The following is a 14,962-nucleotide window of genomic DNA, read 5'->3' as shown; positions in this document are numbered from 1 at the left end:
GATGATAACTCAAGCTATTCCTCACCAAGATGATGTGTATCAATATTCGTAAGGGCTGCAGCGGATCCCTATGCTTCCAGCACTATATGAGAACGCTTTCAGAGGCTGATGTTACTGAATCGGTACTCAATCGCTCCTCCACTGCATGACAATCAGTGTTAGTGTAGTAAAATAAAAATACAAACTTTAGTGTAACTGGGAGAAACTAAACCAAACTAAAATGCATCTGCAGTACTGTTCAAAAGTTTGAGGTCGGTAAGAATTTTTTTATATTTTTGATGTTTATGTTCATGAATGCTGCATTTATGTGACCAAAAAATACAGTAATATTGTGAAATATTATAGTTTTCTATTTGAATATATTTTAAAATGTTATTTATTCATGTGATGGCAAAGCAGAATCTTCAGCGTCACATGATCCATGTAGAAAACAGTTGTTCTACTTTATATTTTTATGGAAATAAATGATAACATTTTTCAGGATTCTTTGATGAATAGCAAGTTGAAAAGAACAGCATTTATTTGAAATAGGAGTCTTTTGTAACATTATAAATATTTGTACTGTAACGTTTTATCAATTTGTTTCATTCTTGCTGAATATAAGTCTTACTGACCACCAAGTTTTGAATGGTAGCAAATTTAATTTAATTAAAAATAAAACACTAAAAGCTAAAATCTGTCATTTTTAATGTTACAAGTTAATCTAGACATCTCAACATTATAATGAAAAATAGATGTGCATTTTCAGATTTTTCAGAATAGAACGTTTAAAAGAACAGCATTTATTTGAAATAGAAATTTTTCAAATAAATATATAACAATTATAATAGCGCAAAAGTCTTTTGAATGGTAGTATACATAACACCCAAATGAACTAAAATTAAATGTAATTAAATGTCTACAAATTCATTTTAGTTTTGTTTTATTTTTGATGCATGGGATATTATAAAACATGAGTAAATGCTTTTGAATGATACAGATGCATTACTAGTTAACTAATATAATGAATGAATGAACAAACGAACAAAAGGGGAAAAACTAACAGTGAATAGAAGATTAAAAATATCAGGTGGTACTTCTATGGAACATATAAAAAAATAAAAAAATAAATGTACAAGTTAAAAAAATAGTATTGCCATGGTACTTTCTTGTTAGGGAAAGTTCGATTAGGAGGCCATAATAATAGTTATTTATTCACGTCTGTAAATATGTAAGCATGTCTTATAGGGCCTATGCATTTGTGATATTGGAATAGAGGAGCAGGTTTGACGGGCTGTGTCTCAGTGGCAGAGGAATGGCCGCTGTGAGCTAAATCAAATTAGCACCTGGTCGGTGAGGGTTCTTGGCTGGCCAGTGGCTGTGTTAATGAGAGCAGCCCAGCCTCAGTCACTCGGTGTGTTTTACAAAGCATGCACTGCAGTGAGCCTGCACACAAGTGTACACACGCTGTGCAACGGAAGTGTGAACACACCTCCTATGAACCATGTGTTTTCAGAGCTAAGCATGTGTGTGTGTGTTTTCCCTTTGACCACCTCACATCTGCATGACAAAAAGTAATATTACACACATTTCTGTATAATTAGAATAGTCATTTGTAAATATCATTTACAGTAAGTGCAAGATAGCACTGTACTGATATTCCTCAAACATTCTGGTAAGAGTTTGTGTTAAAGTGCGAAGTTTTAAACTTTAATTAAATAATTAAGTAATTAAATTCAGGCCATACTGCTTAACATAGAAAATTTTGATTTGCAGATAGTTGTCTTTTTTCTGTTTTTATTTTTCCCTAAATGTTAACCTTTTTCAAGAAGATGTGTTTACATATTTATAATAGACATTCAAACTGACGACAGAGTTGATGTCATCATAATTTTGTCATACTGAATTCCAGTTGTTTTTGTTTTCTACAGCTGTTTGCATACTTAAAATATAGAAGCTTGTTTCTGCATAAATTAAATAAATAAATAAAAGGTAATTGCAACATCTCACAATTCTGACTTGTTTCTAGCAATTCTAGCGATCTCACAGTTACAACTTTTTTACCTTGCAGAAATGTAAGATATAGTCAAACGAGTTTATACCTCACAATTCTGATAGAAAGTCAGAATTATGAAATTAAAAAGTCACAATTGCATTTTTTTTAACACAAAACTCAGAATTCCAAACAAATGTTAAAATAAATAAAAAAATAAATAGGTAATTGCAACTTTATATCTCACAATTCCGACTTAATATCTGGCACTATACCTTTTTTATTTATTTATTTATATCCCTTAGAAACGGGCTTCCAAATTAAAGGGATAGTGCAGACAAAAATGAACATTTCATGAGAAATTCATCATTTAGCCTTGTTCAGACTGTCAGTCCAAATCCAATTTTTGTGCATATCCAATAGGAATCCTATCATATTTAGCAAGTCTAAACGGCAAAAAAATCATGTGAAATCTGATTTTTACAAATCAATTTCAAATCCTATTTAAATCTAATTTCTGGAAATCAGTTTCAGTCTGACCGCTCAGATCAGTTTTTGCGTAGCTTTTTTGCATATGTCACGGCATGTAAAATATAAACACATCAGACGTTTGTAGAAAACAAGCTGAATCTCTTTGAAGAAACAAGGTTGGGTTGCAACCCAAAGTCAAGTGAAAGTCAAGCGTAAAATGACAATATTCTGCTGCGCTACACACAGAGTTTTGAGACCAGTGGAGACGGCAGCATGGAATAAAAGCATATTCCAGCTGCCTATGTTTCTGCCACTGCATCATAAAACGCAATATAATCTAGCGCAATAGCAAAATGTTGTCACAATGTAAGACAACATCTGTTTTGCAAACTGCATTGCTGTTATTGCTTTTAGCATAGGAATAAGTTGCCATTGAAGCCATGCCATGGAAACACAAATCGGATCTGAACAGATGCGATATACAGTGTGGACAGTCAAACATTTAAACCAGATACCAATCGAATATGAACAGAATATGAGTTTGGACTGACAGTCTGAACAAGGCCTATGTAATTTTCCTTTTTCGGTGAACACAGACAAAAGAAGATATTTTTTTTTTTCGGTTTGGTTTGGTCTGATCCAACAAATATTCTTTTGCATTTTTAGAAGACAGTAAGTCCTACAGGTTTGGAATATGAGGATGAGTAAATGATGCAGAACCAGAGTATGGTATTCTCTTAAGAAAATGTAAAATTCATTTGTTTTTTATATTTTTTTTATATGATTTTCATAGATCTGTGTCATTGATCAAGTGCAGATTTAAAGTTTGGTAAAGAAACACCTACAGGACTCATCATATCAGTCTTTAACAGTCAAAATTCAGATATGTGATAAATCAGGACTTGTGTAGTGTGCTGAAAAAAAAAAACCTAATTAGCATCAGAAGCAAAGCTACATGAGATATTTGCATGCATTTGCATAAATCTAACAAAATTAATGTGGTTTAATCTTAAAAAAGAAAAAACTGCCTTTGGAGCAGGAAAAATAATCTTAGCTCAAGATTTTGTTTCAAGTGTGTATTTTATTTTAAGGGGGCTTGGATGTGTTTACTGGAAAACAAGACAAAAATACAAATTAAGAAATGATTGTTTTCCTAGTGTGTATGTGGGATTAAACACCTTTCAGGCGACATGAACACGGTGTGCCGCAGCCTGATATAGATACCGAGAGAAGGAGAAAGAGAAGAGAGAGGCGAGAAAAGAACAGCACATGCAGATCTTTGACCAGCTGTTTTTAGAACGCCCTCCAGTCCCCATTGGCTGTACGCCGCATTCCTCTCCTCTCCTTTCCTTTCAATCTTCCTTTTCCTCTCTCTCTCTCCATGAGCTCATTCACATGTTTTAACCCCATCACCCCTCACCCGGTTTTACTGTGTATTGTCTTTCCCATAGTTTGGTGAAGAAACTCCACATCTATACTGGCCTCTCAAAAGTTTCTTCCTTGATGGCGCATCTTGACCTTTTATTCGGTCTCATTCACATGTGGGTCCTGCAGTCCTTTGTTTAATGAATCTGTCCATATCATTCATTCAGAGTTCTGTTCTGTTCTCTGCACTTTTCTTGAAGGTGAAAAATGAATTGAGGATGACCCAAAAAAAAGTTTGCCTGGAAACTAGGATAAGAACAACTGTTGTCCTACTAGCGACACCATGTGCGGTAAATAGACAGGGTGACATCTGAAGCCTAAGCTCTTCACGGTTCCCTCTTCCCTCATTTATATACATGTTCAGGAGAAACAGAAAGTAATAAGCTGGCTTAGGAGTCACTGACCAGTGACACGGTTCACACACCTATTTTTGGGGGCCACCAGTGACCGTCCTGGCTCACTTGGCATCCTACATGAGATGAGACATGGGAAAAAATACTTTTTAAATATTCTGAACAAGAGTTTTACTCTGAAAGAACTACTGTTTATATTTTGCATGCAAGCAGACCCAGATTCAATTTTCAGATTAAATATTATTTCTATAATTAATATGTGACCCTGGACCACAAAACCAGTCGTAAGTAGCACGGGTATATTCGTAGCAATAGCCAACAATAGACATAGTATGGGTCAAAATTATAGATTTTTCTTTTATGCCAAAAATCATTAGGATATTAAGTAAAGATCATGTTCCATGAAGATATTTTGTAAATGTCCTACCTAAAAATATTAAAACCTCATTTTTGATTAGTAATATGCATTACTAAGAACTTCATTTGGACAACTTTAAAGGCGATTTTCTCAATATTTGTATTTTTTTGCACCCTCAGATTCCAGATTTTCAAGTTACATATAGTTATATCCAAATATTTTCCTATGCTAACAAACCATTGACACGGTTCAGTGTGTGGGAAAAGGCAGGATGATGAAGACGAATAAGTCCAAACAAACTTTAATAGTTCCATGACAGGTAATCTCCAGACAGGGAAGGAACACACACAATACCGGATGAAAACAGAATGAACAGACTTAAGTAGAGGTGCTAATTAGGGACAGACAGGTGAGGGGGATCAACTAATAATGACACAACGAGAACAGGAACGACCAAATATGGGGGAGAAAACACCACAAATGGTCCATAACTGTGACAACCATACATCAATGGAAAGCTTATTTGTTCAGCTTTCAGATGATGTATAAGGGTCAATTTTTTGAAATTGAGATTTATGACTGGCTTTGTGGTCCAGGGCCACATGTAATAAAAATAAACATTTATATTACTGTTTATATAATAATATATGTAAATATATTATATTAATAACAACAAATGTACTATATAATTAGTTTAATATTATATATATTATTATTTTCTATTATTATTATTATTTTTTTTTTATTATTATATTATATTTTTGGCACATTCCACCAGTTTACATGGGAATGACTACAGTTCCACTACTTCCTTGACACTGATTGTCAATTTTCATTTGTGAGATCTTTTTTTGCTTTAACCTTTCTCTGAAATCTCTACTTTTCCCTCTTTGTCTTTTGCTCTCTGCCATCCAATCTAGCATACTCTTCTCCTAAACATTCTTTCCATCAATCCTTCACTTCCACCATTGCTTTTCTTCTTCCCCTCTTTCTTTACTTGAGCATCCTGTCAGTTCTGATGACCTGGTTCTTGGTAACCGGTCTGGAGTCTTAGATTAGCTCTCCAGTGGAGGGAAAGAGTGAAGGATCATCTCTAGCTTTGATGTGAATTTCAGCTGGGTCAGATACTCTTGACTGCAGTCCCAGAGTAGCCCGTTTTGTATTTGCTACACAGCGGTACCAAAGGCATAAAATTTTAGGAATTTATAAGCTTTGGTTGAGATAGAACATCAGCAATTCACACACTTCACATGCTGTCACCAACGTGAGGGGCAGGTGGAGACGCGAGCGGGGAGGGTGGGGTTAGAAACGTACGAGAGAGGAAGATGATATAAGTGACATAACTGAAAAGGAAAAAAGAGGTCATATGAGAAAGGGAAGGAAAAAGAGCTTAAAATCAAGTTTGGCAGAGAAAGGAGGTCCGCCAGGGGAAGGGGGGATGGGCAGACAGAGAAAGAGGAGATAGAGAGAACACCGTGGTGATGGAGTGATAGAAAAATGACTGTGGGGTGCAGGCCTCTTTTAGCTGAGCATCAAAGCTAATGCCCAGGGATCTCTGATCCTCAAAAGGTCAACACAAATACTGACAGGATGTGTGTGTGGTGTGTGTTTGTATGCTTGTGTTAGCACTTCAAATCACTGTCTAAACCTTCCAAAGACGCATTTGTTTCAGAACTTAAAGGCTAACAGTACAGGAGGAGCACATAAGGAGCATTTCATCCAAAAGGGCTGGAAATTGCAGCCCATTTCTTCTGATCTTTACCTACTTTGCACACTAACTCTTCCCTTTCTCTCTATAGTTAAATCTAGGAAGGAATTTAGAAGTCAGTTATATACTTTTATGAAAACAAGCCAAACCAAACCTGTTTAGCATTTACAATTAATATATGATTAGCCAATTTAAATTAACAGAAGTAAATGGGGAAAAAAACATTAAATTAATAAAAAATAAAAATGCAAAAATTAATCATGTGTCCTGAGCTATGTGTAAAATAACTATTGCACAATTGTCCTACCTCAGAAATTCAACAGAGAATGACTAAAAAGAAACTTTCTTGCATTCAAATATGGTGCATAAAGAAATGAAGGGGGACCTTTTAACAAGTACAGTGAAAGCAAAAAGCATGAAACATGATGCAGTGGCCAAAGATAAAGTGAAAGTGAACGTGACTTGATATGTGGCCAAGTATGGTTACTTGGAATTTGTGCTCTGCATTTAACCCATCCTAAGTGCACACACATAGCAGTGAACACACACACACTGTGAACACACACCCGGAGCAGTGGGCAGCCATTTATGCTGCGGCGCCCGGGGAGCAGTTGGGTGTTCGGTGCCTTGCTCAAGGGCACCTCAGTCGTGGTATTGAGGTGGAGAGAGCGCTGTATGTTCACTCCCCCCACCTACAATCCCTGCCAGACCTGAGACTCGAACTCGCAACCTTTTGCATGTATGCATAGATGAACAATTTATTTTAAATATAGGAATGCAACATGGTGTCCTGTGTCAACGGACTAATAATGACCAATTAGATTGCAAAATGAATAGCTGTGATAGACATGTTCAGTGATCTGCAAATAAAACAAATGCTATGACTTCTAAAGACACTTTTTTTGATGTCTGTTCAATGCTTTCACAATTTAGGGGCTTTCCCAGCAAATTTTGATATATACTTAATTATTTAATCAAATCAACAGCACTAATGATTATATAAATTTGCCTGAATCCTTAAAAATTCTAACCTGTATATACCACTAAAATGATGTTTCACACATATGATTCATAAGAAAAACTGCATGCAAGATAATATAAGTAAACCTTCTGGAAAAACAAAAAAACAGGCCATATACCTGTTTAAGGTAGTTAACTGGTCAAACAGTTTAAGCTGCGCATAACCAGGGTAATCCCAGCCCTACTGGTTGGTAATCCATCTAATCAACCACCAAAATCAAGTTGGACAGGCTAATAAATGACCAAAGCTTTAACCAGCAAATTCATCCGAAGCTGATTTCAGCTGTTTTTACACCAGGAAAATGGCTATAGCATTTACTGAGCATCCATTTTTTTTGAAGCTGTTACACCTAACCTGGTACGGTCTAAAACACACACCACCTTTACACCAATCCAGCATCATTATTTATGCCAGGGCACATGCACACACAGACAGAGCACCTGCTGGGACTGGTGCGAGCAGAGCTCTCCTAGCGATGTACTCCAGCGCGTACCTCACCAGCAGGATTATTGAGATTAATAACCGGTGATTATTAAGATGAATACACCGATTATGTCTGTTGTGCCTTATGCTGCCGCTGTCGTTAATTAAGGCCATATCGTTAGCACACCACCGGCAGATATTAACCCCATACCCATCCATCCCCATCACCGAGGGCAAGAGTAACCTCGCTACACCATGTTGTGGTTTTGGTATAAAGTCTGTGGTTATTAAGATATAGTACAAACATTAGAGGCTCCTTAGTCAAAGCGAGGCAATATTCATATTGTTCAGTAGATTTCCTGCCAAAAAAAAAACAGTCTAAGACGGTTAGATGGTCTCCATGCCTGAGCATGCTGGTTAGTATGGTCTGTTTTGATGGTTTTAAACAGGTTGAGGGCCGGCTTTTTTGTCATCTGATCCTCTTTCACCTATTATATTTTCATTTGAAGTACCCCTGAGATTTTAACATAAATATTATCACATTTGCATGTTCACACAGTTCTCTGACATTGGCTGTGGTCACATGACATGGAGGTAAATAAATAAAATATTTCATTTTTAAAGTATTTCATTTTAAAATTATTTGTTTTAATTTAACATTTTTATGATTTAATTAATTATTAGCTTTTTGTTAAACTCATAAACCCCCTCATAAACCCAGTTTGGGAAACCTTGACATAATATAATGTTTAAAGCACTTCATGTTGTTGATAACACCAAATGAAATATATTTACTTACTCTTTGAATTTTTATATCAATATGGTACAAGATTATCCTATATAAATCAATGGGAAAAATAAGATATGTCAAAAGTCATCTAAAAGTAGTCTGATTATATTACCTAAAATGTGTAATCTAATGGATTACGATACGAACTACAACTTTGTAATGTAATTTTGAATCAGTAACGGATTACAATTTAAAATTTATATATTTTTTCCCCAAATATATGGGACATTTGTTTTTTTCTCATGATAGGCTTAGATATCCATTTGATATAACCATCTAAAAGGCCTAAACTGTAACCATGGAAACTCAGACTAATAATGCATGGCTCACGAGGCTGCTGGTAAACTTTCTGAAACTATTACTCCCACCTGAAGCAGGCCAGTAAAAAAGATGAGATGGGGTGGAGTCCTCTGAAAAAGCCAAGCTTTCCCTCTCTGGCCTACTCCTCCACCGAGCTGAACTGAGCTGATTGACACCCCCTACACACACTCACAGACACAAACACATCAAATACATACACACACGAACCCTCTTCAGCTCTGTCTTTAACTGTGTGGGCAATGGCATTGATTTTCTCTTGAGCTGAAGGGATGACATCACTGTTCGAGGGGAGCAGTATGTGGGCGGCTCTTCTGCATGCCTGTCTTTAGTTGAGCGGACAATGTTAGGACAGCGGCCACAGAGGGGTCGGTGACAGGCAAGGGACTGTGTGAATATCTTTCTCCAGCAAGGGAGAAAAAGAGCTGTGAAAGGGGTCAGTTATTGTTTTCCGACCATTAACGCATACACGCTCACATACCGTGAGTGAGAAGGGCTGCATAGTGACACTGACTTAATAGGGAAGGCGACTTCAGATATCCAATGAGCTGCATGAAGGGTGGAGATGAGAAGGGAGGAGGACTGCAGGAGAATGCTCCCAATTATCTTTAATAATCCCTCTGTAATCTTTCACACTGAATGGAAATTGTGCGGAAGGGAAAAGCATGGGAAGATAAAGATTACAATTAAAGTAAAAATCACATTTTTTTCCATGCAGTAATCTGCCATCGTTGGGCAATGAGCTTTATGGTTTTTCGGCGGTCATTCATCTCTAAGAAGCTGGAAAGGAATAAAAAGGGAGAATGAAACAATGAGGACGAAAGAGGGAGGACAGCATAGTTACCGAGTTGATATTTTTCAGTAGACATCCTGCTGAAAACACCAGCTTAAATCTAGTTTATACTGGTTAGTGCTGGTCATACTAGGTCATACCGACTATATGCTGGTTTTTTCAAGCAAAACTGCCTATCAATGGCCATGTTGGCAATTGCCATTTCGCCAAACTAAATATTTTTAAGCAATCTATAAACCTTCATTTTGAACTGAATTGAACTCTGGGCTTGTTTTGAATTAAATGAGTATAATTGAGAGAAAGGGGGAGGAAAAAGTAAAGAGATGAATAGTGAGGAGTTTCAACAGGGAGAAATTGTCCCACTTTAACCAGCAGTAAATCCCACGCAGCACAGCCTTACAATCCAGCACTTACTCAGAGAGACGGATGAGAGAAGACCGGGGGGAAGGTGCGTAAATGCTCCAATGGCTTGAGCACAGAATGAAAACATTGCTGTAGGGAGAGTGCACTGGCACTGACTTCACATCTCAACATCAACTGCATTCATTAATAAAATGCATAATCTCTCAAAAAACAGGGTTCATCTCTTTTTTGACATTTAAAACTAATTTCATTTATTTGCATGTTTTTTCAGCTATGAGCACTTTTGGACCTGTGAACCCTTAAAACATTTTTGCACTCTCACTAGTTCAGTTTGTCCAACAATGGACTTGAGTGTGCATCAAAGGAGAATTTCACATTTTCGTCATTTTTTGGTAAAATTTTGATGTGATTTAGATTTTGGACTTCACCGGCAAAGCCTTTTTTTCTTGCTAAGGTTCTTTTCATGGCTAGCATTTAATATATTCTAAATACACTATATAATATTTTCACAGTATAGGAAAATTGGGGGAAATGGCAGCTTAACTGGAAATCCTGCACAAATCCTACATAGTAAAATAGTGTAAATAATATTTTCCCTATTAATTATTAGAATTAGTAGCAAAAAAAACAACTTTAATGGTCAAAATTGTTAATCAAGGATGGATAGATAAATGGATTTTATTTTTGTTGTGGCCTTTTGTTTAGATCATCATAGCATTAAAAATATAATGATGAAGTACTTTTCATGAAATAAATAATTTCTATATATGAAATCAATTTAAAGAATAATCGAAAATAAATGCATGCTAAAGTTTTCAAGACGGTTACTGCCATAAGAAATCTGATATTTTGATGAAAATCCACCTCTGGGACATAAAAGTGCATGTAGTTGAAGAAACACCCACATACATGTGATTGTACCCAAGCAGCCTCAGTTCTCAGGCAGTGTCTATGGAAACCGAATATCCACTGACGTGAACAGAGAGAAATAGCTAGGAAATGGAGAACACAAGAGATGGAGGTTCATCGACTGATGGCGACTGGGAAAGCCTGGTGCGTGGGCTGACCGGGGGTTTCTGCCACACAAGCACTCATAAATTTGCTGTCTTCCCTCCATACCAATCCCTCTCTCTCTCTCTTCTCTTTATTCCTGACCCCCTCCCTTTAAGCATAATGATAATTGCATGCTTTATGAGGAACTGAAGTAGGAGGGCAATGCATAGCTCATCTACACGTCACGAGATGGGATGGGTACGACGACCCCTCTCAGCCATTACAGTGATTAAATAAGACGGACTCTGTCCCTATATCTGTGACGCAGATCATGGGCTTCTTCAGCCCTTAGTACAGGAAGGTGAACAGATTCAACTTTGCTAGTGATAGACGTTTAATTCATAACTGTAATGTCGGTATCATTTTATGAAGTCTTCATGAAGTCTTTGAAATACATGCTAAAGCATGGCTGTCCTCCATTTGATAGGGGCTGGTATGGAAGATATAGGCCTAGAAAAGTTAGGCTCTGTCATTTTTACAATGAGTTTAAACTGTTTTTCTCTAATGTTAAGGCTTCTGAATCTATCTAGGTCTTGAAAATGTCAAGTGTGCTTGACTGCATTGCACGTCTGCATATATGTCCAGTTGATAATCATTTGATCAATAATCATTGGTACAACAATCATTGGTACAACCCTCTCCACTCTCCAAGAACTGTCCTCATCCAGAGTGAGCAAAAGGGCTGGCAAAATCACTCTGGACCCCTCACATCCAGCACACTCCCTCTTTGAACTGCTGCCGTCTGGTCGACGCTACAGAGCTCTGAACACCAGAACGGCCAGGCACAGGAACAGTTTCTTCCCTCAGGCAATCCGTCTCATCAACACTTGACAATAATTGTGGGACGCACACTATTTATACACTTATTTATCTAACACACATACTTAGTCTACATTTCAATTTGCACATAATATACCTGTACATACAAAACTGTCTATTGTAATATACCTGTACATGCAATTGTCAAATTGTATATTGTTATTCCTTATTTACTTGTTCTATTTTTTTAATTCTTCTTTTTATTATCTGTGTTTTTTGTTATGTCACTGTCATTCTGTTGCACTGTGGAAGCTTCTGTCATGAAAAACAAATTCCTCATATGTTTAAACATACCTGGCAATAAAAGCTCATTCTGATTCTGATTCTGAATAACTGCTACAATAATCAGTATACATGCACAAAACGGTTTTCAGCATGCAATATTAATTGCACCAGGCAAATAGTGTTTTGTGAAGGTGCAGTCTTTAATGTGCTTAATTTACATAGAAAGGGGGGATGTTTGCCTTGAACACAATGACTTAATTTAAATAGGGCATAGTGCATTTTCAGCACATATAGTAATGGCATTGTGGGTGTCATGTGAATAAGATGCAGCATTTTTTAGCTGACACACCACATGCAAAACTGTGAAACCATTTCATGAATTAGCCCATTTGTCATTGTACTCCAACACTGCAAAAAAGGATTTTTACATTTAGTATTTTTGTCTTGTTTTCCAATACAAAATGTCTAAACATTCATAAATCACAAGCAACATGACATAAAATATTAAGCATTGTTTTCTGAAAAAAATGTACCAAGTTTACTATTGTGACCCCACTGGCATTCTTACTTTAAAGGGTTACTCCACCCCAAAATGAAAATTTTGTCATTAATCCCTTTCCCCTCATGTCGATATAACTGTTAGGGTATCAATATGCGCTGTATCTTACTCTATGTTTTACCTCAAGGATACCTTTTCCCTTTCATTTTATGTTTGTAATCTTTGTTCTGTTCTTCCCTTTCATCTTCACCTTCTCTCTCTCTCTCTCTCTCTTTTCTCCCACTCCTGCTCCAGCTAATTGCCGCAGAGCTCACTGATAGAAATCAATGTGCAATGTTTGATTGTGAGCCAAAGCACAGGAAGGTGAAGCAGAGCAATAAACATCACAAATACACAAACATACACACTCAGCACTTGCATATCTGATCCTCGGATGATTAAGAGGTGTCTCACACAACACTATGTTTGTGTTGGGCTTCCCACAGAACCCCTGACTAAAGCCTTGAATCAAACTAACCATAATGCCATTTACTATATTTGAGCATGCATATTATTCATTTATTGCATTAAAGTCAACCTCAAATAGCTTTGAGCTGCATAAAATGCAATAACTGACAAATCCAACAGAGTAAAAGGCTGGTACTGCTATAAAAATCTATCAGCAAACCTTTTCAGCTTTTTTACGTTGAGACTCCTGAGATGGGACAGTTAAAAGGATAGTTCACCTGAAAATGATAATTCTGTTGTCATTTTCTTGAATTCATTACATCCTTCCAAACCTGTATGAGTTTCTTTCTTCTCTGGAACATAAAAGACAATATTTTAAGAATGTCTCAATGTTGTTTGCACCTCATTGACTTTTACTGTATGGACAAAAACAGATAATCATTTAGATTTGGATAGGCAGCATGACACAATTTTCATTTTGGGTAAAGAATCCCTTTATGGGTAAAAATGATTCTCAAAATTCAGGGGGGGGGAATGCAGAATGATGTATAATTATTCAAATGAATGAATGAATTACTAATTCAAATAAATAAATTACTAAATACTAAATTATTATTAATATTGCTATTTATAAATGAAAATAACCTAAATTGCCAAAATTCCAAATTTGTACACACAAATACACACACAAAAAAAGCAGTTTGGCCGTTTTCTCATAATTATAGCAGAAATACCAAAGGAAATGTCTTATAGCTTAGGGAAATTGTTTAGCTATTGGGGGGCTTTTGAGTCAAAAAGGTTAAGAAAAAAACTGGCTTACATGTCCTCTTACTGCATTGAATTCTGAATTCATGTATTCTGACAAAATAGATTACAATTATTTAATTATAATATAGTCAGTGTTTTACCAGTGACCAATTCTTTTTGAAGGACTCTCAAAAACAACACCACCACCACTCAGGACAGTCACTAGTTAAGCGTTTGTGATGTGTTCATGATGTGCGTGATGTATGATTGTGTGCATATTCTTGTGGTGCCATCAGCCAATCAGCATTGTCATAAAGTTATTTTTCAGTTCTAGTGCGATTAGTCACATGACATTTTACAACTCAAGTGATTGCTCATGCCTCCATTGTTTTTGCACATTTCAAATCATGCACTCCAGCAGCCATTGAAATGAACAGGAATGCTAACAGATAGCTTTCTCCAGGTATTACAGACCTGCTTGGTTTGACAACAGTCATTATGCTTGGCACAGAAATTGCACACTTCACCTCTAAGTATTCTTTAAAATGCATTATTCTATTCTCTTTAAGCAAAAGCTGTCATCTTGAAAACCAAAACGGAAACTAAAAATGGCATCCAAAAAAAACCCCCCGACCCCTAATAGACTAACCCTGCGAAAGCAGAAGGTACTGCTCGCCTGCTATCTTTCTTCTCGACCTGAAAGCCTAGTGAAACAGACTGTATGGAGCAGAGAGACTAGTGTAAATCTGTCTCCTACATGAAAGCGTCTTTGATAGGCATCTACTCTCATCTCATCTCCACAAGCATGCCACTAATGTTCTGCCTCCCAGCCAAAATATCCCCAGCAACACCTGGCACCATGAAGAAGAAAAAACTGATTAAATCATTAGAGAAACACATGGGAGGACGGGAAAGAGAGAGTGGGAGATGAAGGAGGGAGAGCGGAGAGGTAACGGGGGGAGGGATGAACAACTTCATAAGCTTGGCACTGCGTTCCTGGTGCCATGCCCGTTGTTTATGTCCACACACATCAAAGGCTGCGGTAATCGCTGCTGTTTGCGGGCACACATCTCCAGTTCACCTTGACTGGCCTGTTATACGCTACAGGCCAGAGCAGTGCTCAAAGACGGCTGGTTCCTCACTGAGCAGGCCAAGAAGTGTCTGAACCTGGGCGCTG

The 14,962-nt window shown here is 36.9% G+C and overlaps 1 protein-coding gene and 1 long non-coding RNA gene across 4 annotated transcripts in view; one reads left to right on the top strand and one right to left on the bottom strand.

The window, feature by feature from the left end:
• The window catches only part of LOC131538105 (uncharacterized), a 69,438-nt gene that overhangs the window by 18,189 nt on the left and 36,287 nt on the right, over positions 1-14,962 (bottom strand). The window lies entirely within an intron of this gene.
• cacng2a (calcium channel, voltage-dependent, gamma subunit 2a) overlaps positions 1-14,962 on the top strand; it is a 66,712-nt gene that overhangs the window by 23,340 nt on the left and 28,410 nt on the right. The window lies entirely within an intron of this gene.

Source organism: Onychostoma macrolepis, chromosome 03 (genome assembly GCF_012432095.1).
Source record: "Onychostoma macrolepis isolate SWU-2019 chromosome 03, ASM1243209v1, whole genome shotgun sequence".
NCBI classification, from domain to species: domain Eukaryota; kingdom Metazoa; phylum Chordata; class Actinopteri; order Cypriniformes; family Cyprinidae; genus Onychostoma; species Onychostoma macrolepis.
This window is presented reverse-complemented; position numbering and strand designations above follow the sequence as displayed.